The sequence below is a fragment of the Sus scrofa genome, chromosome 2 (genome assembly GCF_054392235.1).
Source record: "Sus scrofa isolate SSC_HxYL_T2T_F1_AM1 chromosome 2, Sscrofa_HxYL_maternal_Yorkshire_Landrace_v2.0, whole genome shotgun sequence".
Classification (NCBI taxonomy): Eukaryota; Metazoa; Chordata; class Mammalia; order Artiodactyla; family Suidae; genus Sus; species Sus scrofa.
The window spans coordinates 108,713,275-108,740,102 of NC_139384.1; the positions used below are offsets into that span (position 1 = coordinate 108,713,275).

Below are 26,828 nucleotides of genomic sequence, written 5' to 3' on the forward strand. Positions count from 1 at the left end.
TTGGGTATTAAACTATATTTCAAGGGGAGATATAAAAGGAGTCATTATGATCCCTTTCTTGGAGGAACTGAAATCAAGCTAGATGTAAATGAAAACTAAAAATATTTTAAACTCATGTTTAATGAGCTTAAGTCCATCTCTGTGGCGCTTTTGAAGCAATGACTGTTTGTATCACTAATGCCTAGTATCTGGTACACTGGCACATTCCAAGTACCAGTGCTCAGTGAGTCAGTCCTAAAAGGAATGCCTATTAAGAAACACTTGGAAACTATGATTTCTCTAGGGTTTGTTAAGGTTCATTTAATTTATAAACTACTTCATGTCTTCTACTTGGACGTTTCCATGGAATATGGCTATATAGTAAGATCTGCCAAGTATATTTCATGAAAATTTAATGTTTTTTTTTTTAAACTGGCCTTTGTATTTTCTTATTTCTTTTATCAACACCCATGATTACAAAAGTGTATTATGTATCTTATCCTTGGCTTTTATGTTTTGCTCAGAGGCAACTATTGCTTCTTTTTTTTTTTTCATTATTATGTCATAGGTGCTCTAAAAATGATGGAAAAGGATAACTTTTTATAATATTCTGATTTTTTGATATTTATTATTTTATACAATTTTTAAAAGGAAATATTTTAAATTTTTATTGAAATATAGTTGATTTACAATGGTGTATTAATTTCTGCTGTATAGCAAAGTGATTCAAATATATATACACACACATTCTTTTTCATATTTTTTCCTCATGGTTTATCACAGGATATTCAATATCATTTTTTGTGCTATACAGTAGGACCTTGTTGTTTACTTATTCCTTTTTTTTGTTTTTTGGGTTTTTTTTGTTTTTGTTTTTTTGCCATTTCTTGGGCCACTCCTGCAGCATATGGACATTCCCAGGTTAGGGGTCGAATCGGAGCTGTAGCCGCCGGCCTACGCCAGAGCCGTGGCAACATGGGATCTGAGTCGTGTCTGCAACCTACACCACAGCTCACGGCAACATCGGATCCTTAACCCACTGAGTGAGGCCAGGAATTAAACCCGCAACCTCATGGTTCCTAGTTGGATCCGTTAACCACTGCGCCACGACGGAACTCCTTGTTTATTTATTCTATATATAATAGTTTGCATCTGCTAAGCCCAACCTCCCACTCTATCCTTTTCCTACCCCCTCCACATTGACAACCACAGGTATGTTCTCTATGTGAGTTTGTTGCTGTTTTGTAGATAGGTTCATTTTTGTCATATTTTAGAGTCCACATATAAGTGATATCATATGGTATTTCTGTTTCTGACTTACTTCCCTTAGTATGATAATCTCTAGGTCTATCTATGCTGCTGAAAATGGCATTGTTTCATTCTTTTTATGACTAAGTAATATTCCATTGTGTGTATGTACACACGTGCATACTCTTGCGCACGCACACACACACACACACATACATGTGTCTTCTTTATCTACTCATCTGTCAATGGTCATTGGTCAGTGCCTATGCAACACTTTTTAAATGTTTCATGCATCAGTCCAAGCTTAACTACATTCTAAAATGCATTTCTGTTTTTAAGCAGGACCATTCAGCTTCAGACTTACATACAGCATTTATTTCAGGTTTCTATACAACTCTCTTTCATTTGCTAAGTCAAAATTTCACTGACTGTCTTCTTACATGTAGGGAATCCTATGTAAGATAATGAGGATAGCCAGCAGTAAAGAGGCGTAAGCTTTTTGAAGATGCTGAAGAATGTTTTTGGAGAAGTTTCTTATACAGAGAAGAACCTTTCCAAAAGCTAAAATGCATTCTTTTAGGAATGCATCAGTTGGCAAGGGAGCAGAGCTTTACATAGTATGGGGATATGACACTTCTCAGAATGTGAGTTATGAGATTGCATTCTTTAGAATCTTATTTGACTGTCTCTCTGAAACTGACTTGTACTTGTTCGTTCATCCAAGCATCTGGTCCCGAGATGTTCTCTGGCAGTTTTTGAATCATTCCCTATTTCGGAGAAGAGAGTTGCAACATGAAATTTGTAGCTAAAAATATATAGCCTGTGTTCAAATTTAAGGTCATCTGGTTTAAAATCATCTTCTTTCCTAGCCCCATATCTTGAACAGCTAGGGAAATTAGTGACTCAAAGGTGGAAACAGTTTCTCCTATGTTTTAAAAAATTACTGTTTTTTGGTGACTACTAGAGTGCCTTGAACACCTAAAGCATTTTTTTCTTCAACTCAAAAATAGTGCCTCTTTTCTTTTTTTCCCCTTTCTTTCTTTTTTTCCCCTTCTTTCTTTCCCTCCCTCCTTCCTTCCTTCCTTCCTTCTCTTTCTTAACTCTTTTTTCCTTTCTTTGCTTTTCATGTATCTCTTGTTGTTATATGTTGAATTTCAGCTTTTAAACTAAAACCATCTTTTATAGAGATTTTTCCCAAGGAAAATAGTCCTTAAGGTAAAAGAAATGGACTGTGTTTCCTTGCTCACGAAAAGCTACAGAGTTCATCACAAATGGAAAAAAGAAGAAAATTAATAATCCTCCTTTAATTTTCTTCTGTGAGGTGCAGGTGTCTGCTTAGATACAGTACAGATTTAGTCTTGGCTGCTTTCTTTTGAAGATAAACAGCTCTTGGGAAATACACATTGTTAAATAATCAGTTACAGAGGACTAATTGTTTCAAGGCACTCCCTTTGCAATTGCTTTCCAACAGCCAGCAGTAATAAGAAATGTCACTTTGTTTCCATTGGAGACTAGCACATGAACTATTCATGAAGAGTGGAAAAGCAGTCTTCCCAGAAATCCCTGGAATAAACATGTAGAAGCCAGGGGAGGTTGGGACTCTATCACAGATTTGTCCCAGAACCACGTCAAGTTCAGTGGAAAAAAAATCACTACACTAGTTTTGGACAGTGAAATTCAGAAACTAATGAATGCCTCCTGTGCTCTTCAAAACACACTCGAACATTGCTATAACTTTACAAGTAAATACACAGAAGCTAAGACAAGGAGATGTATTTAAACTGTCTCGATTAGGTCATGCCACTCTGTTCAATGTTCAGTAGCATCTGGGTTGGTGAACTGTGTTTTCGTGCAGTAAACTTCTCCATTTGACAATGAGTGACAGCTTCTAACATTACCTTGCCATTAGCCTCTTGATTGGCCAAGCAGGGCTCTTCAGACAGACTGCAGGATGTTTACTTTTGTTTGTACTGGGTTCTCTAAATAAAAGTATCAGGATCTGATCTGCCAGTGAATGTCTTCTCTAAATATAGGTTTAGTGATGTTGGGGTGAATAGACTATCTTTTGACACCTGCTGCCATTCTTGCAAAACAGGTGCCTACATTTCTCCTCCCCTAATCCTATCTTCTTTTCTTTTCCTGTGGTTTTCTCATTTCAGTTTTTTCTAATACCCTCTATAGCCACATTTTTTGGCCATGCCCATGGCATATGGAAGTTTCCATGCCAGGGATTGAACCCATGCCACAGCAAGGTGGCCCAAGCCACTGCAGTAACAACTCCAGGTCCTTAACTGGCTGTATCACAAGAGCATCCCTTTAACCCCCCCCCTTTTTTTGCATTTTTAAAGTCCTGGACATAATTTTTTTTGTTGTTTAGTCATAAATTAGATTCTTGAGATAAAACAAGAACCAATAGTGCAGCATTTGTGACAGGAGAGTACAAAACAAAACCTGGTTTTCTGGGGGCAGCACTGTAGCATGGCTTCTTGGGCTCTGTAGGTTTTCACCTTACCTATGAAAGGATCTAGCACACTCTGATTCTTGAAATATCAAACCTACAAGAATGAGAGTCAGCAGAATACATTTTCTCCACTGTTAAAACAGTTTTGGGAAAAGAAAGCAAACAGTAAACATTTGGGGCCAATTTTCACCCAGTCATTCACATTCCTTGTCATGGTGGTTAATTTATAATTTCACCAGGGTTTAAAACTTTATTCTTATCTCATGTATTACTCCAACACTGGGGTTGAGAGAATACATTTTTTTGTAAACACATGTACTTGCATATTTTCTGATAGCAATCTTTAATGTTGAGCCATTAGATGTAATAGAAAGAGTGTGCAGTTGTTTTGTGCAGCCTTTGTTCTACAAACAACTTGGCATCTCTGAGCTTTAGTTATCTACCTTCCAAACAGAGGTGCTGATTCTTGACCTAAGTTTTGTCCTAAGTATTATATGAAAATATATGTATAAAAGTACAATTGTAGGAGTTCCCATTGTGGCTCAGCAGGTTAAAGACCCGATGTTGCAATAAACTGTGGTGTAGGTCACAGCTGCATCTCCTGTTCGACCCCAGTCCAGGAACTTTCATCAGCTGCCAAGTGCAGCCATAAAAAGATAAAAAGAAAATATATATGTGTGTGTGTGTGTGTGTGTGTGTGTGTGTGCGTGCATGTGTGTATATATAATTGACATATATATAATTGTAAACTACATAATATTTTTTAAAGTACCATAAGTAAATAAATGAACAAAAAGAAATGTTGGTGTCAGAAGCTGTGTGAAGGTAAATGAGAGGCAATTTATAAACTCAGTCTTTAAATCCTCTCTTCAGACAGTTTTTCTGCCCCTGAGTGGTCTTACCCCGTCACAGGTGGTTCCCTCATGCTGCCCACTTGATTGCTGTCACAGTGCCTGGCTTAAAACAAAGATGTTGTCATCTTGTATCTGCTTTTAAATGTGTAGCACATGCCATCAGTTTCAAGGTAGTGACTTATGTGGGCAAAATAAGCTCATGATGAGATCATAGGGATTGGCGTGGACCTATAGATTTGGATAATGCACACTCCTTCCAAAAGCAGGCAAAGAGAAAAAGCAAACACTGGGTGAGCCAAACAAAAGCTTTGGCAGGTGAATTCTCAAATATGGCAGTCGGTATGCAACCCCCATATAAAAAATAAGTTCAAATTTCTTCCTCGCAAGAGGATTTAATTTTTTTTTTTTTTTTTTTTTGGATGCCAAATGGAATATGGGCCAATCACCATGGTCTGGTAGAAACTGAGTTTCAGGCATTGTAGTGGCTAATCTAGTTTGGTTTGCCCCCTCTCTTGATCAAACTAAAAGTTTGTTCAGAGAACCTCCGTGACTCATCTCAAAGTCTGCTGTGTTTTCTGGAACTCCTCCCCCTGGGCAGTCTCTGGACTCTCTGTTTTCTCACTCCCTGGTACTACGAGGAAACTGCTGAGTTCTCTGCTTAGCTTTTGAGCTTTTGAGCAGCTGCTTTCTACTTAGTTTTAGCCTTTCAACCTGCACGCAGACAGCTTCAGAAGTGGCAAATGCCTTTACAGTTCCCTTTTGGAGTCTTGGCCCCTCAAATCCTGGTTACTTTAGTAGATTTGAATCCTACTTTTTGTCTCCCCAACCTAGTGAGATTGCTGCAAGTCCCAGGCTGCTGCTTCTTGTTCAAACTCTAAGCACCTCACTTTGAATTGGAAAATTTCCCGAAGAAAAACAAAAACAGCAGTGAATATAGAGCTCCCCCACTCAATGGATTGTCGTTCTCTCCAGGATCTTAGCCCCTCAAATACTAGATCTTTTGATGCCTTCCCTCTGCTATTTTCTTAGTGTTTTTGTTGTTATTTTATTATTGTATATGTGCATATAAATGTATATTCTCCAGCTTGTAGAATTGTGCTCAGTGAGAGTTAATAAGGTATAAACTTGATCAGAGCCAGGAGCTAAAGTCTTTAATTTATTTTGGCAAACATCTAATAAATGTTTAACATAAACAGAATGCATGTTAATAAATGAAGATATTTAGAGCCACTGCAATTCATCAGCTATCTGGGGATACCGTTTAAAACATACGCGCTAGGCTGGAGCCCCTGGGAAACTGATAAGGAAGCCTGCTCATGCAGCTTCTTAAAGTTAACTGATCAGGCATACTTTCTGTTTTATATATCACCAAAATATGAATACTGTATTTTTAATTTTTTAAAATTTATTTTTTTGTCTTTTTAGGGCTGCACCCATGGCATATGGAAGTGCTTAGGCTAATGGTCAAATTGGAGCTGCAGCTGCCAGCATACACCACAGCCACAGCCACACAGGATCCCAGCTGTATCTGCGATCTACACCACAGCTTACAGCAAAGCCGGATCCTTATCCCATCAAGAGAGGCCAGGGATTGAACCTGAGTCCTCATGGATACCAGTCAGGTTCATTACCACAAAGCCACAAGGGGAACTCCTGGATTCTGTATTTTTTTAAATAAAAACTAAGATCTTAGAATTTGTAATCCACCAACTGAAGACTGAGATTCAGCAATGATATTCTGGCTAAAGAATAATCTCATAGCTAGTTCACAAGACTAAAATTAACCAATTAAACCACACATAACAGAGAAACAACCATGTTTCAAAAGGTTATTGCCCTAGGAAATAGATCCAGTGCTGTCTCTGCTAGTGGCTTGCGTCGCTGCTGAGGCACTAGTTTGATCCCCATCCCAGCACAATGGATCAGGGATCTGTCATTGCCACACTTGTAGTGTAGTTGGAGTTGCAGCTCAAATTCAATCCTTGGCCCATGAACTTCCATATTCCACAGGTACAGCCAAAAAAGAAAGAAAGAAAAAAAAAAGAATGTAGATTTTTTTAAAATGCCAACTAAAACCCTACTGAAAAAAATTTTTTTGGCATAAATTCAAATATAAACTGAAATTTGAAAAATTTATTTCAGATCCAGGAAGTTCTTTCTTCATACTTCAGAATAAATCAATTCAGTGTCACTGTTTTCCTTTGCAAGTATTTTAAATAATATTTTCTGTAGCTTGAGAAATAGCATGAAATAGTGAGTTTAAAATGTTTTGGAATACAAGCACTACCCTACTAATTTTTAGCTTTGTGATCTTAGACAATTTATTTAATTTCTCTGAAATAAGTTATGACTGCTTACTTTATAAGGCCTCTGTGGCATCGACCCAAAAATATTTTAAAATTTCCAGCACATAAAATCTGCATGATAACATTAGCTGCCCTTCTCCTTTCCCTAATGTGATACTGTAATTGCATACTCATTTAAGATTATTTTCATACCAATAAAAACTCTGAGCTTTGGATCGTCATAGCCAATCACTGAAATGGCTAACAGTGCTTCTGTAAGTGCGGATTATTCAGTCTGTTCAGAACTCTGATGATGCTAGAGGCCATATTCACTAAGCTATCATCGTATGATCTTACTTGGCTACAAGACCCCAGTATAGATACTTAAAAGTATGATGTAAACATAAAACCTATTAATTATAAATTATAGTGTGTCATTTGTTCATAACTAATGCCTTGGAACACTCTGGGACTTCATACTCTCTGGGAACTCTCATTATAAAGTGGTAGTATATGGAGTTGCTGTCGTGGCGCAGTGGAAACGAATCTGACTAGTATGCATGAGGTTGTGGGTTCAATCCCTGGCCTAACTCAGTGGGTTAAGGATCCAGTGTTGCCGTGAGCTGTGGGGAAGGTTGCAGACACTGCTCGGACCCCATGTTGCTATGGCATAGCCTGGCACCTGTAGCTCCGATTTGACCCCTAGCCTGGGAACTTCCGTATGCCGAGAGTGCAGCCCTAAAAAGCATATAAATAAATAAATGAAGTAGTAGTATGATAGATTACATGTATTTTACCTTATTGTTTGAGCCAATATATCATAACACTGGAAATTTTACATGCATTCATTGAAAAGCATTAGTATGTCTAGAAAGTGTTTGGGTATGTAAATGTTAGACCACGTGTCTCCATGCCTCTATGCTTAAGATAGACTTACAATAGAAATCACAAAAATATAACTAATATTTATTAAGTGCTTATTATGCAGAATTGTATTTATTTCATTTAATCCTTACAACAATCTTACAAGGTAGAGACTATTTGCCATTTTACATACAAAGAAATGGAGGCTTAGAGAAGTTAAGTAGCTTAGCCAAGGTCATATAACCAGTAACTCATGAGCTTGGAGTCGAGAAACTGTGATCAGTTCCCGTGCTAGACTCTGTGATGCTGGAAGACAGAAGAACCTCTTATTATTTACTTACTCCACAGTACCTTAGCAGAAGGTTGTATTCATGGTTAGCTATTCAACAAATGCTTGTTGAATTAAAAAGTTTTGCTTAATTAAGGTGCATGAAGAGGAAAAGTGAAATGAATAAATAAGCATAATTAACATATGCATTATTGTTTTGTTACCTTCCATTTTTAAAAGGTGATGCATTTCAACACACGTTCATCTATTTTAACATTAATGTTCACTGTAAAGTTTCATTCTCCCAAAAAACAGTCCCTTTTTGGCTTAGTTGAAGATCCTCACTGAGGGGTCTGTGGGGCAGCGGGCTTCAGATCAGACAGAAGTTTCCACAGTGACTATGCTGTCCAAAGTTATCTGACATCCTTCATTTCCCTAGTTCTGTAATTTAGCCAGTCTTAATAGAAGTGACTTAGAACATCAAGTCAGGTTAGCAGGTCAGATTCCTTTTGCTTGCTGGGGACACTTGTAAACACTGAGAAAGCTGGAACAGAAATAAAAAAACAGGATCCTTGCCCTCAAAGGCAGGAAAAGCTCTAGAAAAACATGAAATCGGTGATATGTTTTTGGCTCCCTCATAAGTCCCTTCCCATCTCTTCCCATCTCTCATCATCCCAGCCACTCTCTAGAGCCCATGCTGTTAACTGCTGCTATAATTGAACCACCTTCCACCTAGACCAGTGGTGGAATATATACATAGCCCTTACCGGGTAGGAAAAAACTTAAAAAATGAGATACAATTAGAAACTAAGACAGGCCTAAAAGAAACATGCAATGGATTGCATGGCCCAGGCTCAAAGCATCTAGGATGATGCTTCTTAAAGGAGACCCAAAAGCCATTTGCATTGAGCTAAACAGGGCAAATGGAGTGGGTTTCCCAAACCTATGGTAGCATTCTCATCCATCTATTCCACTCTTTTCTGAAATCCCTAACACATATTACTTTTAAGTGAATTTCCACTACATTTAAACATGGCAGCAATGGAGTTCCTATCATGGCTCAGTGGAAATAAATCTGACTAGCATCCAGGAGGATGAAGGTGTGATCCATGGTCTCACTCAGTGGGTTAAGGATCTGGTGTTACTGTGAGCTGTGGTGTAGGTTGTAGACACGGCTCGGATCCTGCATTGCTGTGGCTATGTCATAGGCTGATGGCTACAGCTCCGATTCGACCCCTAGCCTGAAAACCTCCACATGCCATGGCTGTGGCCCTAAATATAAACAAAACAAAACATGGCCGAGAAAGCATAGTACAGTTAATACGTTTTCTAGGAAAACACTAAGTCTTGGGCGTTATTGTTCTCCACTTGATCTTTGCTGGGAAGACAGACATAGTAAACGTAGCACTAACTGGGGCTAGGCAGGCCAACTGAAATGATGGAACTGCAAAAAAAAAAAGGAGTGGAAACTTTGGATTCACTGACTATATTCAATTCAGGGAGCAATTGTCCCAGATGTGCTTGGGTCTCTTAAAACGAAGTCAGGAAATTGGTGTTCTTCCTTCTGCTTCTCTGGTTTCTCTCCTATTAGAGTGTATGTGCAGCCTCTTGTTTGCTGATATGGTTGCAGCATTTTGTACTGAAGATGTGTTGTTTCATCACTGAGTATTCACCTCCACCCCCAGCGCAGCAAGAGATGGGCTAGTGCAGGAAGAAAGCTTACTGGAACTGTTCCACCTAATTGCTAGAGCTGTTATTACCGACCTGATTAATTGCTACAAAGAAGATTTTCAAAGCACTTTTTAAAATTTTTTCAATAAAGAATGATAGGTGCATTGAAATTGAATAAATTTACCCTGATAAATTTTTTTATCAGAAAGCCCTTGAGGGAGGTCCCATTGCGGTGCAGCAGAAATGAATCTGACTGGTATCCATAAAGATGCGGGTTTGATCCCTGGCCTTGTTTAGTGGCTGGGGAATCCAGTGTTGCTGTCAGCTCTGGTGTAGCTCACAGATGCAGCTCGGATCCTGTGTTGCTGTGGGCTGTGGCCAGCAGCTGTAGCTCTGATTCCACCCCTAGCCTGGGAATTTCCATATGCCATGAGTGCGGCAACTATAAAGCAAAAAAAAAAAAAAAAAGAAGAAGAAGAAAAGAAAGCCTTTGAAGTCTAGCAGAGCAACAGTTCTTGGAGCAACCAAAGCTACTGATAAGTGTCATCCTTGTGGACACTTTTCAATACCACATTCCTGTGAGATACTTTCAAAAAATTTAACTTTTTCTTGTAGCCTTTTGCTTTATTACAGCTAGTTGGAGGGGATTATAGTCTTACTAATGAATTTTATAACAGTTGTAAATGTCACCTGAATTACAGATGATAGACTTCTAAGTTCTCCACTTTTCATGAAGAATCACTCTAGAAATAAAAGGGAGTTTGTACAAGGATGCCTCCCTTTTTCCTTCTCATCCCAAATGTGAATATTTAGTTAGGTGTTTCTCAGTCTGTGAAGAACCTGCTTCTTTTTAATTTTTCTTATAATAATACTGTATCAGTAATAAGTTTATTCATAATAATTTTCCACATTAATAATAATGTATTTATATTTCTCAGAACCTTTTAGAAATATTCATGCTCAAAACAAATTTACGAAAAGTTGTCATCCTTGTGGACATTTTAATACCACATTCCTCTGAGATACTTTTGAGAAATTTAACTTTCTCTCGTAGCCTTTTGCTTTTCTTTTATTCAGACAATCTCATTCATCATATTTTAAAGGTTTGCTTTCTGCTAAAGAAGCGAATTAAGTAATTATTATAGAAAAAAATCTGCAAAATTTTTCACATCTTGAATTTTACCCATTTACAGATTGAGTTATTTTCAAACCAGTCTTGATATTTTGAGGAAACAACCAAGAAAATATTTTTTATTTACAAATATATACTGGACTAAGACAAAGTATTTGGATATCTCTCAACAGTGCGGTCTTCAGTAAAGCGAAATAATGTGCTACAGGTAAACAAAGACTGGCAAGTTCCTATTAACCTCAGAAACTGACTACAGGTTCTACACTAGAACTGCTTCTCAGTTCTGTTCTTTACCTGTGAGCTCCGCTTCAAAATTAAATTTTCAGAAAAATGTTAGACTAGAACAATAGAGATGGGAACTGCAAATGCAAGAGTTATCTTGAAGGTGCCTTTGAATCATTGCTGCAAATGATTTTCTGGATGTATCACCCACATTTTTAAAGGTTTTTTGATAAGATGTACTTATAAAATCCTCATTTTGTCCTCTTCTTCCATGTTTCAGTATGTTACGTATAAATAATAAAAGCCACAGTGTTTTGCAACTGGTAGGTTTCTGTTAGTACACTATAATTTAGTACTTTAGTCTTTGGACAGAGTCCACAGTGTTTGTTTTTTTTATGCCTCTAAACCATATAAATCAAACATTTTATTAGGAAAAGTAAAGTCAGAGAAACAGAAAGGTCATCTCTACCAAAACAAAACCACATTTCGCTAGTCCTTGGTGCTTAATTTCATCATGTGCTCTTTTTTCTCAAGCAGGGAATGCACATTTTTAATGAAAAGTGAATAGAAACCCAATGTAGAATCTGTTTTGAAACCTAGCTTTGTTTGAATCACCAAATGGGTTCATTAATCAGTGTGGATTAACAAAATCATATACACCCCTGATCCTGATGCTCACTAACTCTCTTCCTTTCTCCTGCCTCTCTTTGTAGACCTGAGAGAAAGAGGCTCGTTCTGTCCTGTTATGGTTATACCGTGCTCACCGCTCTCCCTGTCACTGTGAACTTTCCAAGATCCTAGTGGCTGTCGCTACTACCCCTCACAGCTGTAGGATTCATTCCCACTCATTGTTTCTTGTATGCATTACTTTTCTTTTACACAGGTTTTCTTCTCATTCCACATGTCCAGAGTTCTGGGCGATTCCTTGCGTTTCTCTTTTGTTACCAACACTGCTTATTATTTCCTTCTCTTTACAGCAGTCTTTACCCCTGCCTAACCTTCTTTGTTTTCTGCTCCTCTGGATTATTGTCTCCTATGACATCTATTGCCTTTTTTGCTCCTTTCCCTATAACAACTTGCATAATTCTTGGGCACCAAAAGTAGTTTTATCATTCTGTAAGCTTCTCACTGACTTAAAACTCTTAAATCAAAATCAACGACTTCACTTACGGATGGAGGAGCCAAGGCTGGAGAGGCTGACTTGCTAAGTTACTAAGTTTTCTTTTTAAATTTTCTACTTCTGGAGTTCCCATCGTGGCGCAGTGGTTAATGAATCAGACTAGGAACCATGAGATTGTGGGTTCGATCCCTGGCCTTGCTCAGTGGGTTAAGGATCCATCGTTGCCATGAGCTGTGGTGTAGGCTGCAGATGCGGCTCCGATCCCACGTTGCTGTGGCTCTGGCGTAGTCCAGTGGCTATGGCTCCAATTCGACCCCTAGCCTGGGAACCTCCATATGCCTTGGAAGCAGCCCTAGGGAAAAGAAAAAAAAAAAAGCAAAGGGACAAAAAATAAAAATAAAAATAAATAAATTTTCTACTTCTCTTTATTTTCATTTGGGGCTAAAATAGTGTTGGAAGAACATCATCATAAAAAGAAATTGGTTACGAGTGTATTACTATATAGCACACATATAAACAGGCATGTATGGACTTGCCTATGAAATAAGTTGTACTTATGGGTCGTGATGACCCAGGAAAACAGGTTTGAACGAAGAGATGGGAAGCACAGACATGTCACTAGCAAATTGTGTGGCTCTGGCCAAGTCATGAAGCTGAAATTTCCTCGTCTATAAAACAAATGGAATCAGACAGTATCTTATCTAGCCCTGGAACTTTATGATTCTATTCCAAAACTTTATTTTTAAAAAAAATTGATAACGAACGCTCTGCATGAGAAACCAGAAACATTTTAGAGACGTTGCTTTTGCCATTCATTCTTTCTTGTACCTTCTGCAAGTCCCTGTGCTTATCTGCCATCCTTTTGTTTCAAATTGGAAAATCCAGATCTCAGAGAGTGAGAGGAGCTCTAGAACAACAAACCTATAAGGGCTTGGGTTTCCAGCAAAAGGCCGCTGATCCCAGATGACATCCCAGTGTTCTTCTGGGCTGTCACTCTTCTTTCTTCCCTGGTAGGTGCTCTCCAAGCTTTTCTCTGCTCAATCGCCGGTATCTCAGAAGTCTCTCAGAACCCTGAAAAAGCAATCATGAGATTGAAAGAAGAGTACATTTTGTATTTGAAACCCCAGTTTCACTTCGTACTAAAACCCCTTGTCCAAACAGTACATTTGAAATAGTTCGATAACTGTGTAAATAGCAACTCAAGAGATGCAAAGTTTCATAAATTCATGCTAAATTGATGATACTGAACAAGAATTTTCTTTCACTTACTGGGTGTCATTGGAAAATGTACTTCATTTCTGTAAGCCTCAGTTCCCACCCTACCCCTCCCCGAAAAATGGGAATGATAATAGTACCTACCTTAGGATTGAATAACATGAATAACATACTGTATGTGAAGTGTGGCCAAGTTTGTGGAGATGAAGGAATGCTCAGAAATATTAGTTAGCTTTACCGTGATGGAGATGCTTATGACCTAGTCATTTGTGATCATTTTAGCAACAACAGTACTTAAAGAAGTTCATTGAAAGATCTAGAAAAGACGGAGATGGCTTCATAATAGGTGTGGTCCTAGAGCTGGGCTGCAAAGGGTTCCAAATTTGGAGTCTCTTCACGTTTTTTCAGATAGAAGAAAGGGGTGGAAAATGGCCCAGGGAGTTCCCATCATGGCTCAGTGGTTAACAAATCCGACTAGGAACCATGAGGTTGCGGGTTTGATCCCTGTCCTTGCTCAGTGGGTTAAGGATCCAGCATTGCCGTGAGCTGTGGTGTAGCTTGCAGATGTGGCTCAGATCCTGCATTGCTGTGGCTGTGGTGTAGGCCAGTGGCTACAGTTCCAATTCGACCTCTGGCCTGGGAACCTCCATATGCTTCGGGAGCAGCCCAAGCAATGGCAAAATGACAAAAAAAAAAAAAAAAGAAAGAAAGAAAATGGCACAGGATGGAAATGAACACAATTATCTTTGTCTAGCTGGAATGAGGCTTATGTAGATTAAAAGGAGATAGAGTTGAAAAGGCCCTGGGGTGGGGGTAGGGAGGTGACCTGAACAAAATCTTTTCACTATATTCTATGAAATCTATCAGAACAGTTTCAAGGATTTTTTAACAACTGCTAAAAAAAAAACAAAAACAAAAAACAAAACATTCTTTTATAAATATCTTAACCACTGCAAACATTTAGTTTTGGTCTCTTGTACTCCCTCTGTAAAGACAAATTCAGAGACAGCCACCAGGGAGTTTATTTTGCCGGAAGAGGACCCTGATCAAGATGCTCATGCTCCTACCACTGTCACTGACTCAGAGAGCCATCTCCAGGAGCATGAAAGGAATTTTCTATAAATATATAATACATAAATGCACAAAATAAAATTGTAATCCAGAGTGTCTTTCATGTTCTCCCAATCATAACCCCTCCCCCTCCCATAATGCCGAGGACCCACTGAGTCCAGAGACCACTTGCTGTTTTAGCCGCTGCACTAGCAGGCTCTGCAGTGAAAGGACCTTATCTCATTCTTAAGGCATAGAGAATGGTACCACTGAGGGGTCCTCCGAACCTAGCATCGTTGGCATCCATCTAAAACCACTGGGAGGTCTCTTTTTTCTCTTCCTCTCTCCATCTCCATTTCATCAGCTGGAATTTCTTATCATTTTTCTTTCCCTTTCAACATCTATTTTCAATTGCATCTTGTTCTTTTTGTTGTTTCTCTCTCTTGATCATTCTCACACATTTGGAGGCCCTGTCAGTAATTCCTGGATAACTATGTATGCCATCCCCTGAGACAGCAAGCCTTCCGCACGCAAGAATCCATTTCTGTGTTGAAAAAATAAAGCCCCTCAAATCCACCTAATAATGTTCAGCAGGGCCTTTCTGGTTTGTTCGTTTTAGGAGACATGATGCATTTCCCAATTCAGAAAGGGTGAGAGGAAAGAGTAAAACATCCGGATCTGTGCAATTTCATAAACCAATGCACATTCCTAGGAACAGTTAATAATGGCAGGTGCTGTGAGGAATCATAGGCAGGAAACTGGATTCCTAAAGTCAGCCAAGAGTTGATTGCTTATGTTTTTAGAACTGTGTGAAAGAGAGAAATGTAGCTGCCCTACTGCTGTGCAGTCAACGGGCGTCTTACAGCTGCTGGCCCCGAAGCACTTTGAAAATCACTCCTAATTATCTTTTGCCTCTGTGTTACCAACTTATCACCTAGCCATGCAGTGGGTTTCATGCTGTGTGTCACCAGTAGCTAGCCTCTGCTTTTTGCTAAGAAGAGAGTTGGCAACTGCCTGAATATGGAGTCTAAATGTAATCTCCATAGTCATGGGTGGAAGCAAAGAAAATATTGGAGTGCTCTTATCTTGACTTCAGACATCATGCCTTCTATTTATCAACTTTGCATTCCAATTTGGGACCCGCATTAAGAAATAAAATAAAACTACAGACACACACACACAAACACACACACACACACACACACACACACACACACACACACTTCTCCTTTGGCCCTTAGAACTCTCTCCCTTGGCACAAAGTTACATCTGTTCACTGACAAATACTTGGCTCAATTATATGAGTTATATATCTTTCTCACTCATAAGTCTTTTTCTGCCAATGCAGTTGAATTCATAGACACAGCGCCATCAGAGAGTGGTGGCATTTTGGCTTTCCTGGACTTCAGAGCCTTTGGCAAAGGCAAAGGAAAAGGGTTCTTACTAGTAAGTGCCCATGCAGCCACGGGGCAGCTCGGAAGCAGGTAGAAAGGGGATGGAAAGAGTAAGAGGAGTATAAGGCAAAGTCTTTCCAAGAAATACTGATAAGAACCTGGTGCTTCTACCAGGATCTCTCCTAGGTACCTAGGCTGCATTTGCCAGCAGCAGCAGCTGGGAAAACCAGACTGGGGCCTGCAGTCAAGAGCCAGTGTGCCTCATCTAAAGGGGCAGCAGCTACTTGGCTGCAGTGAAGTGTTTGCTACACAGGAAGCAAATCCCTTATCAGCCAGATCTTCTGATTTTTTTCTAGAGAAGCCAGAAATCTGATTTTTATGTGAAAGCGCCTAATTTGTTAATATTGGCAGCTCTTTGAAGACAACCTTTAAATAGTGAGCAGGCCAATCAAAACCTGTGGGCAGGCAGTGTTCAAGCTGCCAGCTTTGGGCCTCTGGCTTACCTAGGAGGTGCTCTCTAAAGGGTTCTCTCCCTCATAGTTCATGTGGATCAGGGAAAAGAAATTCTTTTCCGGCTTTGCTTGTCATTTACATGTTTTTTATACTGACATTTTACAAAATCAGGGTTGTTGGAAGAATTCTTAGACCCTTCTCCTGAACATAGTCTGGAACAAACCCCGACGCTCCGGGTGGCCTCTGGATGATCCATCCCCTCAAGTGACCCCCCAGTCCAAGGCTGGTCCTAGAGGAGAAGCGGGAGAAGCTGGCCATTCTGGATGTTCTTGCTGACTTCAAAACACTGGGTTCAGCCTTGCTCAGATCATCAGCTCCAGACCAGGCACAAATCCAATCATCCTTGATAGATAGGGAAAGTCACATGCCTGGCGAGCCAGGCCAGAACCTCCTCAGCTGTGCTCGGCAACTTGCAGTCTGTCCACGCAAAAGGGAATGAGATGCTGTGAAGACAGGAGAGATAAAGAAGCAATTGAATGGGGAGTGTCGGGGAATAGGGCTTATTTCTGTTCCTCACCTGGAGCTAAATACAGGCTGTGGAAATCAAAGGTAGAGGAGTTGAGTAAGCAGCCTACAGAAAATGCTTTGTGCTCCTTCCTTAATGGTTCATTGAATGTGCCCATCCATCCACCGGACTATGGGGAATTTTCACCAAAAATAGTCCAGTGGCTGGGGTGGAGACCACAGAGAGTTTTTGTTCCAAGTGGAAGAATGAGCCACGTGAGCAGATGACGTGGGGCAAAGCGAAAGAAATGTCAACCCCTGATCTCATGGGTGTATTTCTTTTTTTATGGTGTGAGAGTTGGGCCAGAAGTCTGAATAACCGAGTCAGGACCTGCAGGTTTGACTTTATCGTGCTGCACGTACGAAATACAGCTCGGCATTGAGACGGTGTCATCTGTATCTTCTGTTTCTTTTTCTTTATTTTTAATTTTTTTTTTTTTTTTTTTTTTTTTTTTTTTTGTCCCAGAGAGGAGAGGATGACATCAGCCAAAAATGTGAGGCAGGCTCATCTCATTAAAATTTTGTTTATTTACTTGTGATTTTAAAAAGAATATGAAACATGCTTGTGAGACATTTGTGTCTGGAAAGAGTTGAGCAACTCTAAAGCTCTAGCATGCGGCAACTGGTTAAAAATTGCTAAATTATGTTTCTTGATTTTCCACGAAATGTCAGATGTTGTTCTTTTGCTTCTATAAAGGTCAATATGGCTTAAAGAGGGAAAAAAGAAAAAAATGAAACTTGGACCCTTAACTTGTTGTTGAACTTCAGAAGTGTTTTATTTACCAGTAAAATTAAATCTAAAAATGTTTTCATGGCTCCGAAACAAGAGAGACTAGATTTCAATAAAGTAAACCACTTTCCTCTTCTTTCTGAGACTTTCAGTGAAAAAACAATGAGAAAACTAGTTTGACAGGAAAAGTTGTTTATGATTACTCGGTGGGTACATATATGTGGAATATATATTGTCACTTTGAGTGGGTGGGCTGTCATGATTTTTTCCTTATGCTTTTCTATCCTTTGATGTTCTTGAACAGAACGTAGTTGTGGAAATAAGTCTTTTACTGAATACACTTCATAGGCATTTACCAAATGCTAACCAGGGACTTGCTCCTCAGGCAGAGAGGTCATTTCCTTTTTTATAACTGATGACGAACAACTGAGCACGCACACAGGGCTAGAAAAAAAGAAAGCAGTATTGGTTGTAGATTATTTCCAAATAACCCTTGTTATTTATCAGCACTGTTTGATCTGGTCATGGTGTACCACCACCTCATACCTCTTTTTGGAAGAAAAAAAAATGAAAAGAGTAAAATAGCACTGTTTTACAGTGAGAAACCATAAATTTCTGCATCGCCTCTTCTAATCCTGTTACAAAGGCTGAGAGTAGTCTGGCAAAATGCAGGTCAGGAAACGATCATTGCCATCAGTGACAAAAGTCATACTAGTAACATTCAAAATAGAGTGTGCCAAAGTTAATCTTGCATAGCTCCCTACTCCACTCCCTGTGTCCTTTTCCTTTTGTTGGCTTATCTACCTTCTCCCTGTAATTGTGCTTTTTTGTTGAGCTTGGCTCACTGTCACTTCATCTCCCATGACAGTCTCAAGGTGCTAGTCTCAGGTGTGCCTGTTGCCAGGATATTGGCATCTTAAAAAGATGCAACCTCCTCCCATTTCTCTTACTCCTGAGGAGAAAGTGAACATAGTAAAACCCATTTTCCTCATTTATTGACCTTTCAGGGTGTGTAGATGGCAAGCACAAGCCCTCCACCATATTTACCAGCTTCAAATCCTGGCTTGCTATTTTCTAGTTCTGTGATTTAAGACAAGTTCCTTAATATCACTGTGCTTCAGTATCCTCATCTGTAAAGTGAGAATGAGAATGATACCTATTTCAAAGCTGTTGAGAGGTTAAATGAAACCATATATGTAAATGATTTGAGTGATAGTACAGGAGTTCCCATTGTGGCTCGGCAGGTTAAGGACCCAGCGTTGTTTCTATGAGGATGTCAGTTCAGTCTTCAGCCTCGCTCAGCTGAGGATCTGGCATTGGGCCACAAAAATTGTAATGTAGGTCACAGATGCAACTCAGATCCAGTGTCACCATGGCTGTGGGGTAGACCACGGCTGCAGCTCCAATTTGACTCCTAGCCTGGGAACTTATGCCACCGGGGTAGCCATAAAAAGAAAAAAAAAAAAAAATACTGGTAAAAATACTATGTACTAGTAGGCATGCAATAAGTGTTAATCATTTTTGTTATTCTCAATGTTACCACTACTGTTTTACAAATCTCATTTGCTGAATTGATCTGTAATCACTTCGCTGTTCCTGAGCTTTGAATTTTCTGTAGTTAGCACTAGAAGATGCTTAACTTTAATGAGTTAATTGATTAATAATTCTGTTTTGAGAGCTGTTTTATGTACTTTGGTAAATTGGTTAACAAAACAGAAACTTGAGAAACTTGCATTTGGAGGTTGGGAGAAGGGGATGTGTAGATAATATGAGTAAACACAATAAGGAAATTGTTAGAATGCGATCAAACCAAATTCAGAGGAATGAGGGGTTGGCAAATTTTGAATTAGTGGTTGAGGAAGCTCATTGAGAAGGTGAAAGATGACCACATATAAAAAGAAACAGGGGGAGTTCCCGTCGTGGCGCAGTGGTTAACGAATCCGACTAGGAAACATGAGGTTGCATGTTCGGTCCCTGCGCTTGCTCAGTGTTAACGATCCAGCGTTGCCGTGAGCAGTGGTGTAGGCTGCAGACCCGGCTCGGATCCTGCGTTGCTGTGGCTCTGGCGTAGGCCGGTGGCTACAGCTCCGATTCGACTCCTAGCCAGGGAACCTCCATGTGCCGCGGGAGCGGCCCAAGAAATAGTAAAAAGACAAAAAAAAAAAAAAAAAAGAAACAGGGAAGGTCTCATATCCTAGCCTCCATTGCTTTTACTTCCTTGTCCATGTAGTTTTAAAATCTTCCTGAATAAAGGTTTTTGTTTGCATGATTTCTGAGTAGACATCAGTGAGTTCTATTACATTATTAGAATAGTATCACTAAATGAATCTCTTAGACTAGTTCTTTTGATCTATATTTTGACCTTTATCATAAAACTTCCTATTGCATTTATTTTCTGGTGTAATTGGAGTTCATCCATCCAAAATTAAGTTTTAAAGATGTGTATCTTGGAGTTCCCTTTGTGGCTCAGTGTTTAACGGTCCTGACTTGGATCCATGAGGTTGTGGGTTCGAACCCTGGTCTCACTGAATAGGTTAAGGATCCAGCGTTGCCGTGAGCTGTGGTGTAGGTTGCAGACATGGCTCGGATCCTGTATTGTTGTGGCTGTGGTGTAGGCCAGCAGCTGTAGCTCCTATTCGACCCCTAGCCTGGGAACCTCCATATGCCGTGGGTGTGGCCCTAAAAAGCCAAAAAAAAAGGGGGTGTGTGTGTGTGTGTCTTGTTTTTCCCTCCCAGGTAAGTAGGTAAAGTTCCAGTTTCACTTAAGCCAATCTAGTATTGCTGCATCAAAAGGAAGTTAAAACGTATTTGCTTAAATTAACTTCACTTACCAAGGTAGGTGCCATGTGGGCAAAACTTGGACAAGAATATTTGATCTGGGGATTGAAGTGTTCTGGTGGTGACTTTACCATGGCTGCAGAGAGAAAATGTTCTCTCTCTAGTGCAGGTACCTGAGGTCAACTTAGTGAAGAATGGAAAAGATAGCAGATAGGAAAAAAAAGCAAACTTCCTATAAAATATAGTTTTCCTCAAAAAATCTGTTCATAACAAATTTTGGCCTGCCTGACAGTCAGGAGGAAAAATTTTAGGTTGACTGGTTTCGTTCAGGGAAATTACATTAAAAATATATAACTCTGAAGTTTTCCACAGTACTCTTATATTTGAGTCTGTATGAGTTTTCTTAAAGTACATTTATTTTAATTATTTAATATTAAAAAGAATTTTCACTTCAAATGTGAAGTTTAAAAGTCTCTGGAGCTTAGACGGTCCCTTGGGGACTTGGGGTTTCTGCAATCTTATTGTGGGCAGTACAGGCCTCAGAGTGAACAAGAGTATCTACTTTTATTTATATATATATATATGTATTTTTTGCTTTTTAGGGAGGGCCACATGTGCAGCATATGGAAGTTCCCAGGCTAGGAGTCAAAACAGAGCTGTAGCCTACACCACAGCAACAGAAACGCAGGATCCAAACCTCATCTGCAACCTACTCCACAGCTTATGGTAACCGGATCCTTAACCCACAGAGCAAGGCCAGGGATCTAACCTGCATCCTCAAGTATATTAGTCAGGTTCGTTCCCACTGAGCCATAGCAGGAACTCCAAGACTATGCAGATAAAACCAACAAGGTGGAAGAGGGAAAATCAGGCACTACTTTTCTCTCTACTTCCTATTCTGGTGTGTTCAACTCTCAAGATGTGCCTGCCCTGAATCTACAGAGGGATGAAAGAGCAACCGTTGATGCTCCCTATGTGTTTTGCTCCCAAGGCATTTTAAACTGGGGGCGGCTGATGCAAATAGGTTAACACTGGTCTTTAAATATCACTCCCTCTGCATGGGTCATGTTGTGTAATATGATTTGCCCCCAAAGAAGGCCTTACTGTGCTTCTCTGAATGGATTGGGAGTGTAGTTAGAAGATACAATGAAAGCTGTAATCCGGAGCCTCATGTCACAGCATTAGTTGGGTGAATAACCTGATCCATGAGAATGCACGGAAAATCCCTAGGGTCCAGAGACAATCCAGACAACATTGGTTGGGATAAATTACAACAGTTAGAGGTTGGAATAAGGCCTAAGTTTGAATTCCAGGTACCATGCCATCCCTAAGTCCCACTAAATGAAATAACATAAATAGCACTTAGCCCAGTGCTTTGCACATAAGTTAAACACTCAATGAAGGGTAGTTTTACTTTTTTTAAAGAAAGAGAAAAAGAAGACAGAAAGAGAAGTGTGACATGGCCTTAAATAATTCTTCAAAATTATTTTGAGTCAATACATTTTGTGCTAGAGCTTTTCCATGGGAACCATATCACCAAATCATGGAAAGAAGTATTGCTAGGACCCACTGGTGGGGATGAACAAACACAGCTATTATGGCCATTTATGATACGGAGGGGTTTTATTTCGTGCCCATCTCCTTGCCTTCGACCACCACACTGTTACATTCATGTCTAATGGTGTTCCTCTTTAACCTTGCTTTCCAAATCTTACCTTTCATAAGGATCCAGCTTTAAATGTATCACTTCCCTGAAACCTTCCGAGCCTTGGTACTTTATGGTAATCTCTTCTGATGCCAGCCCCCACATTGTGTTCTGTTTTCACTCACTTGGCACATCCTCCACCACCTGGGGCTGTTCCCCAACCAGTTCCCTGAAGACCCACTCTCCCACTTCTTTCATCCTGCCCGGAATGCTTAATTACAGGGCTGGCACATGGTCCTCAGTAAATTCTTGACGAATTAAATCTCTTATTTCAAATTTCCAAAGTCTCCACTCCCCTCCCACAAATCTCCTCAATTTAGGGAAGTCTCTTGCAGTGACTCACAAATTTTAGCACCTCATCCCAAGCTGACCTTTTCAGATTATTTACGTGCTCCATAGTTTTCCAGCATGTACTACCAAAACATTTATATCAAAAGAACGTATTTAATTAGTATACGTTGGCCCTAAGAACTGTGTGATAGCCAGCAATGCTGTACCGCTGAAGAGCTAAAATAGCTCAAGGTTACGTGCTTTGCCTCAGATAATAGACCTCGTGGTGGGGTCAGAGAAGAAGCAAGGCTAGCCTCCCAGGGCAGTCGGGTAACCTTAAGCAACCAGGAAGGTAAAGTCGGTGCCTCAGCTAAGTCACTAAGTTTACTGGAAGTGCATATTTTCCACGTGCCAAATTCAGTAAGTCATGGAGCAAATGTTTATTTTGCTGTGCTTTGAAAAGTTGCTTTGCTTCTTGTAAGTTTTCTCAGTGGAAGAATTCCAAGATATGACTTAATCTATGTTTGCAGTATTGGACTGGAAGCAGCATTTGTTATGTGACTTGGCTCTGTCACTTATGGGCCACTTCTGTAGCAAAGGTGTGTGGAAGCAACAGGAGAAATGCCTGGCATTTGAACAGTGGTGCCTCTCATGGAGGCAACAAGCAACATACCCATCTTACCAAGTTTTTGGTTTTCTAATGTCCAATGTTACAGTAGAGCCACGTGTTCATTTTATAGATGATGGTCACTTGTTTCCAGAATTACAGTAACCAGGGGGTCCTGTAATACATGGGGTCCCCTCATTGGACTTCTCAGTAACCGGGACGGAGGATGCTTTTGCACTTCCCTGTAGCTATTATGGTTTGACTCTTTCTATAAACTCCCTCAGACCAGAGATGAGCTAGCCATCTCATCTTTTACCAGGAGGAAAGCCCTCACCAATCGGGGCTATTATCATGCCCTGACCTTACTCTGCAGCTGTCCTGTAAAGCTTGTGAGACATTTTTTGTTAACTAATAATAATCTTATTAGAGATTTGATTAATTACAAAAGATATTACTGTACAGTTTATGTCTTAGATTTCTCTTTGGCTGGATAAACAGTCTATGTAGTCACACAGTAGACAAAGCAAAATAAGACCTACTGATAGCTTGACTCCTGGGTAAGAAATTGGGAGGCTAACTTTATAGGTGATACCAGCACTTGGCCTGGACCATTTCAAGTTTTTTTCTATTTTTATAATACAAATGTGGGTTGTTTTCAAGACCAATAGACTGTCTTGCTGTTTATTCACCACCTCAACAACTCTGTTAAGCCTTTTTCAAAGCCACTATGATTTTCACACTCACTAGAAGGATTCTAGTTCTATAAGGTTTTTTTGTTTTGTTTTGTTTGTTTTTGCTTTTCACTTTTAGGGCCACTTCCTGCGACATATGGAAATTCCTAGGCTAAGGGTACAATCAGAGCTGCAGCTTCTGGCCACAGCCACAGCAACACTGGATCCAAGCCATGTCTGTGACCTACACTACAGCTCATGGCAATGACGGGTCCTTAACTCAGTGAGTGAGGCCAGGGATCAAACCCATGTCCTCATGGATACTATTGAGTTTGTTACCACTGAGCCATGACAGGAACTCCCTGGCTTTACAAGTTTTTAGAATTCCTCATGCCCCCCTCAAAGAGCCCTCTACAGTGCTCGCTTCGGCAGTACATATACTAAAATTGAAACAATACAGAGAAGATTAGCATGGTCCCTGTGCAAAGATGACATGCAAATTCGTGAAGCATTTCATATTAAAAAAAAAAAAAAAAAGCCCTCTACGCAGTTTAAAATCTAACTGCCAGAAATTATCACAGCCTTGTAAATTAATTATACTCCAATAAAACAAAAAAAAATCCAATCACATCTCTTGGTACTATAATTTCGAACAATCAACAGGAATCATTTGGGGTTTGCAATGTACTTATTGGGAACCAGAAGGCCCATTTAGTAAATGTCTGTGATTCTCTTTAGTTGTAACTGAGAATAAAATGCCACATGAAGGTTTGATTCAGTTGGACCCCCGAAGCTCCACTGCCCTCCTCCACTGCCTGCGGTTGTCTGGTCCCCTTGAGCACCTTCTTCCGTCTTTTCCTCTTTCCTCCTGCCTGTTGCCTGGCTTCCTATTTATTATCTTTAAAAAAAAAGCAAACTCACTTAGAAGCCAAGTCTTGTAAGGAGTCTTCTCTGCTCCACCCTGACCACTCTGTTTGTTTGTTTTAAATTACTCAATGAATTTTATTACATTTATTCGTTGTAAACAGTCATCACCCAACCACTTTTTGATATATTTCCTCTGAGTTCCTGCAATTTGATTGTTATCCTGATTATGGCATTTGCACTCTATACCTATCATTACGTTTGTTTTTCTCTTACTCACCTGCCAGCCACTGGAAGACAAGTCTTCTGTGTTTTATCTCTTTGTTCCAAACTCTGACAATGCCTGTACCCCATAAATATTGAATAAATGAATGGATCCTTGAATGCATGAAAACTTGCTAAGTTTTGAATGAATGCTAAGAATAATGAAAGGTTTATGGTGCCTTTCCAACATATTGATCTACATGGATATATCCTAAATTTACATGACTATCTACCACCACTGCCACCCCCAATCCACCCTCACCCCCCACCATACACATATACACACACACAAACACTGGAGAAAAAATAGTAAGGGTGTGAAGGTCCGTTCTCCTGTTTTTGCAGTAAACAGGTGAGGACCACACTAATTTCAGAACAGTCTGTCTGGTATTCCCAAGACTTAGTACTGGAATCATCACCATTGTTCAGTCCTAGGTAAATGACTGGGAAATAAAAGTTCTGCTTAAGTTCCTAGAGGATTATTCTAGAAAACAATGAGGGAAACGTTCTTTAATATAAAAAAGAAAAAGAAAAAGAAAAACATGTAATTAAAACTAAAAGAGGGAGTTCCTCTTAGTTCCTGTTGTGGCTCAGTGGGTTACCAATCCTACTAATATCCATGAGGATTGGGATTTAATCCCTGGCCTCGCTCAGTGGTTTAAGGATCCAGTGTTGCTGTGAGCTGCCGCGTAGGCCAGCAGCTGTAGCTCTGATTCAGCCCCTAGCCTGGGAACTTCCATATGCCACAGGTGTGGCCCTAAATAAAACCAAAAAAAAAAAAGAAGTCCTAGTATAGATGAGGAAAAATAGCAATCAGCCTAAAATAGTAAAAGCCTGAATTTAAACTATTTATTTTTCTCTGGACTAAGAAATTGATGCAGACTGTTGTGGGTGTTTTAAGATCAAAATTATTTAGACACACATATATATATATATAGAATGTTTTGCTATTTCATTTGTGGTTTAGAACTAACTCTGAAATCCATTTCCTTTCTTTAAAAACAAATACAGTTGACATTTACTAGAGATGTTCCTTCTTCTCTGACACAAAATTGTGAGCTATGTAACAAGAGGAAAATTGCTATTAAAGATCTACTTCTTAATTTTCCCCTATTACTACTCTCAGTCATATAGGCCATGAGCCAAGCTAAGTTTGGAAAGAAGGTAGAATTCTTCCTTTCCTATGAATTCTATCATTAATTTCTATGATTGGATTCACTAGTATTTTATAATGTGTAGGATGGAGTATTATTTGGGGTTTTTTCTCCAGTATATTTTAGAGCCCCCCTCTTTCTTTGAGGACACCATCAATCAAACTTTAATCCCTAACTTTGCAGGCTCAAACACTCAAACTTGACAAGGCTCCAGAAAGGCTGATTCACTGCTCAATTATTCATGATGTATTAATTTACAATGAGATTCGTGTGTGCCTGGGAAATAGACCTGTTGTCTACAGAAAGTAAAATAGAGATTTAACTTTCTTTGCGATAAGTTCCAAGAGAAGACAAAATATCTGCAACCACGTTACATTCTGAAAAAATAAAATTCAATTCTAGAAAGACTCATATAAAATCCAGTCTACAACACACCTTGACTTGGCAGATGAGAAACTGGGACCCCAGGGTTTTAGTACTATTTAGTGACAGCAATGAGGCTAGAATCCAGGTCTCTTAGATAGAGATCTATGTACTTCTCACAGCCCCTGCTGCTTCCCTGATTTTAGAGTAAGATAGGTGGTCAGAAATTGGACCAAGAGATGTTTCAAATTCTTTAGCAACTATAAAACAGGGGGGAAATGCTCAAAAAAGAATATTTCCATTGGGCTGAAGTCATCTGATAAAGCACCTTGTCTCCACTTTGAGTGGGGGAGACTGGTAAATATCTAAATTTAAATGTGGAAGAGGACATCAAGAAACACAGTGCCTGGGTCACTGGTTCATGATGAAGAATCTGACAGATTCTTGCCTCTCACTTGCTACCTAGATGATCATCTGTTATTAGTTTCCTGACTGTTTTGCCTTTGTAGAACAAATTGTTAAATTTATGTTAACTGTTTGCTTTGTAGATCAGTGTATCTTTAGTTAGAAGGCCCTCTACTGTTTTTGATAAATTTGAGTTTTGTCAGAATTCCCTTGTGGCACAACAGGTTAATAAATATC

At 39.6% G+C, this 26,828-nt stretch overlaps 1 protein-coding gene and 1 non-coding gene across 7 annotated transcripts in view; both read left to right on the top strand.

Annotated features, from left to right (window-relative positions):
* ADGRV1 (adhesion G protein-coupled receptor V1) overlaps positions 1-26,828 on the top strand; it is a 536,680-nt gene that overhangs the window by 481,247 nt on the left and 28,605 nt on the right. The gene's annotated exons all lie outside the window — the stretch shown is intronic.
* LOC146405641 (U6 spliceosomal RNA) lies at positions 23,958-24,064 on the top strand. Its single transcript, XR_014839269.1, has one exon. It is a non-coding gene; the product is annotated as a U6 spliceosomal RNA (small nuclear RNA).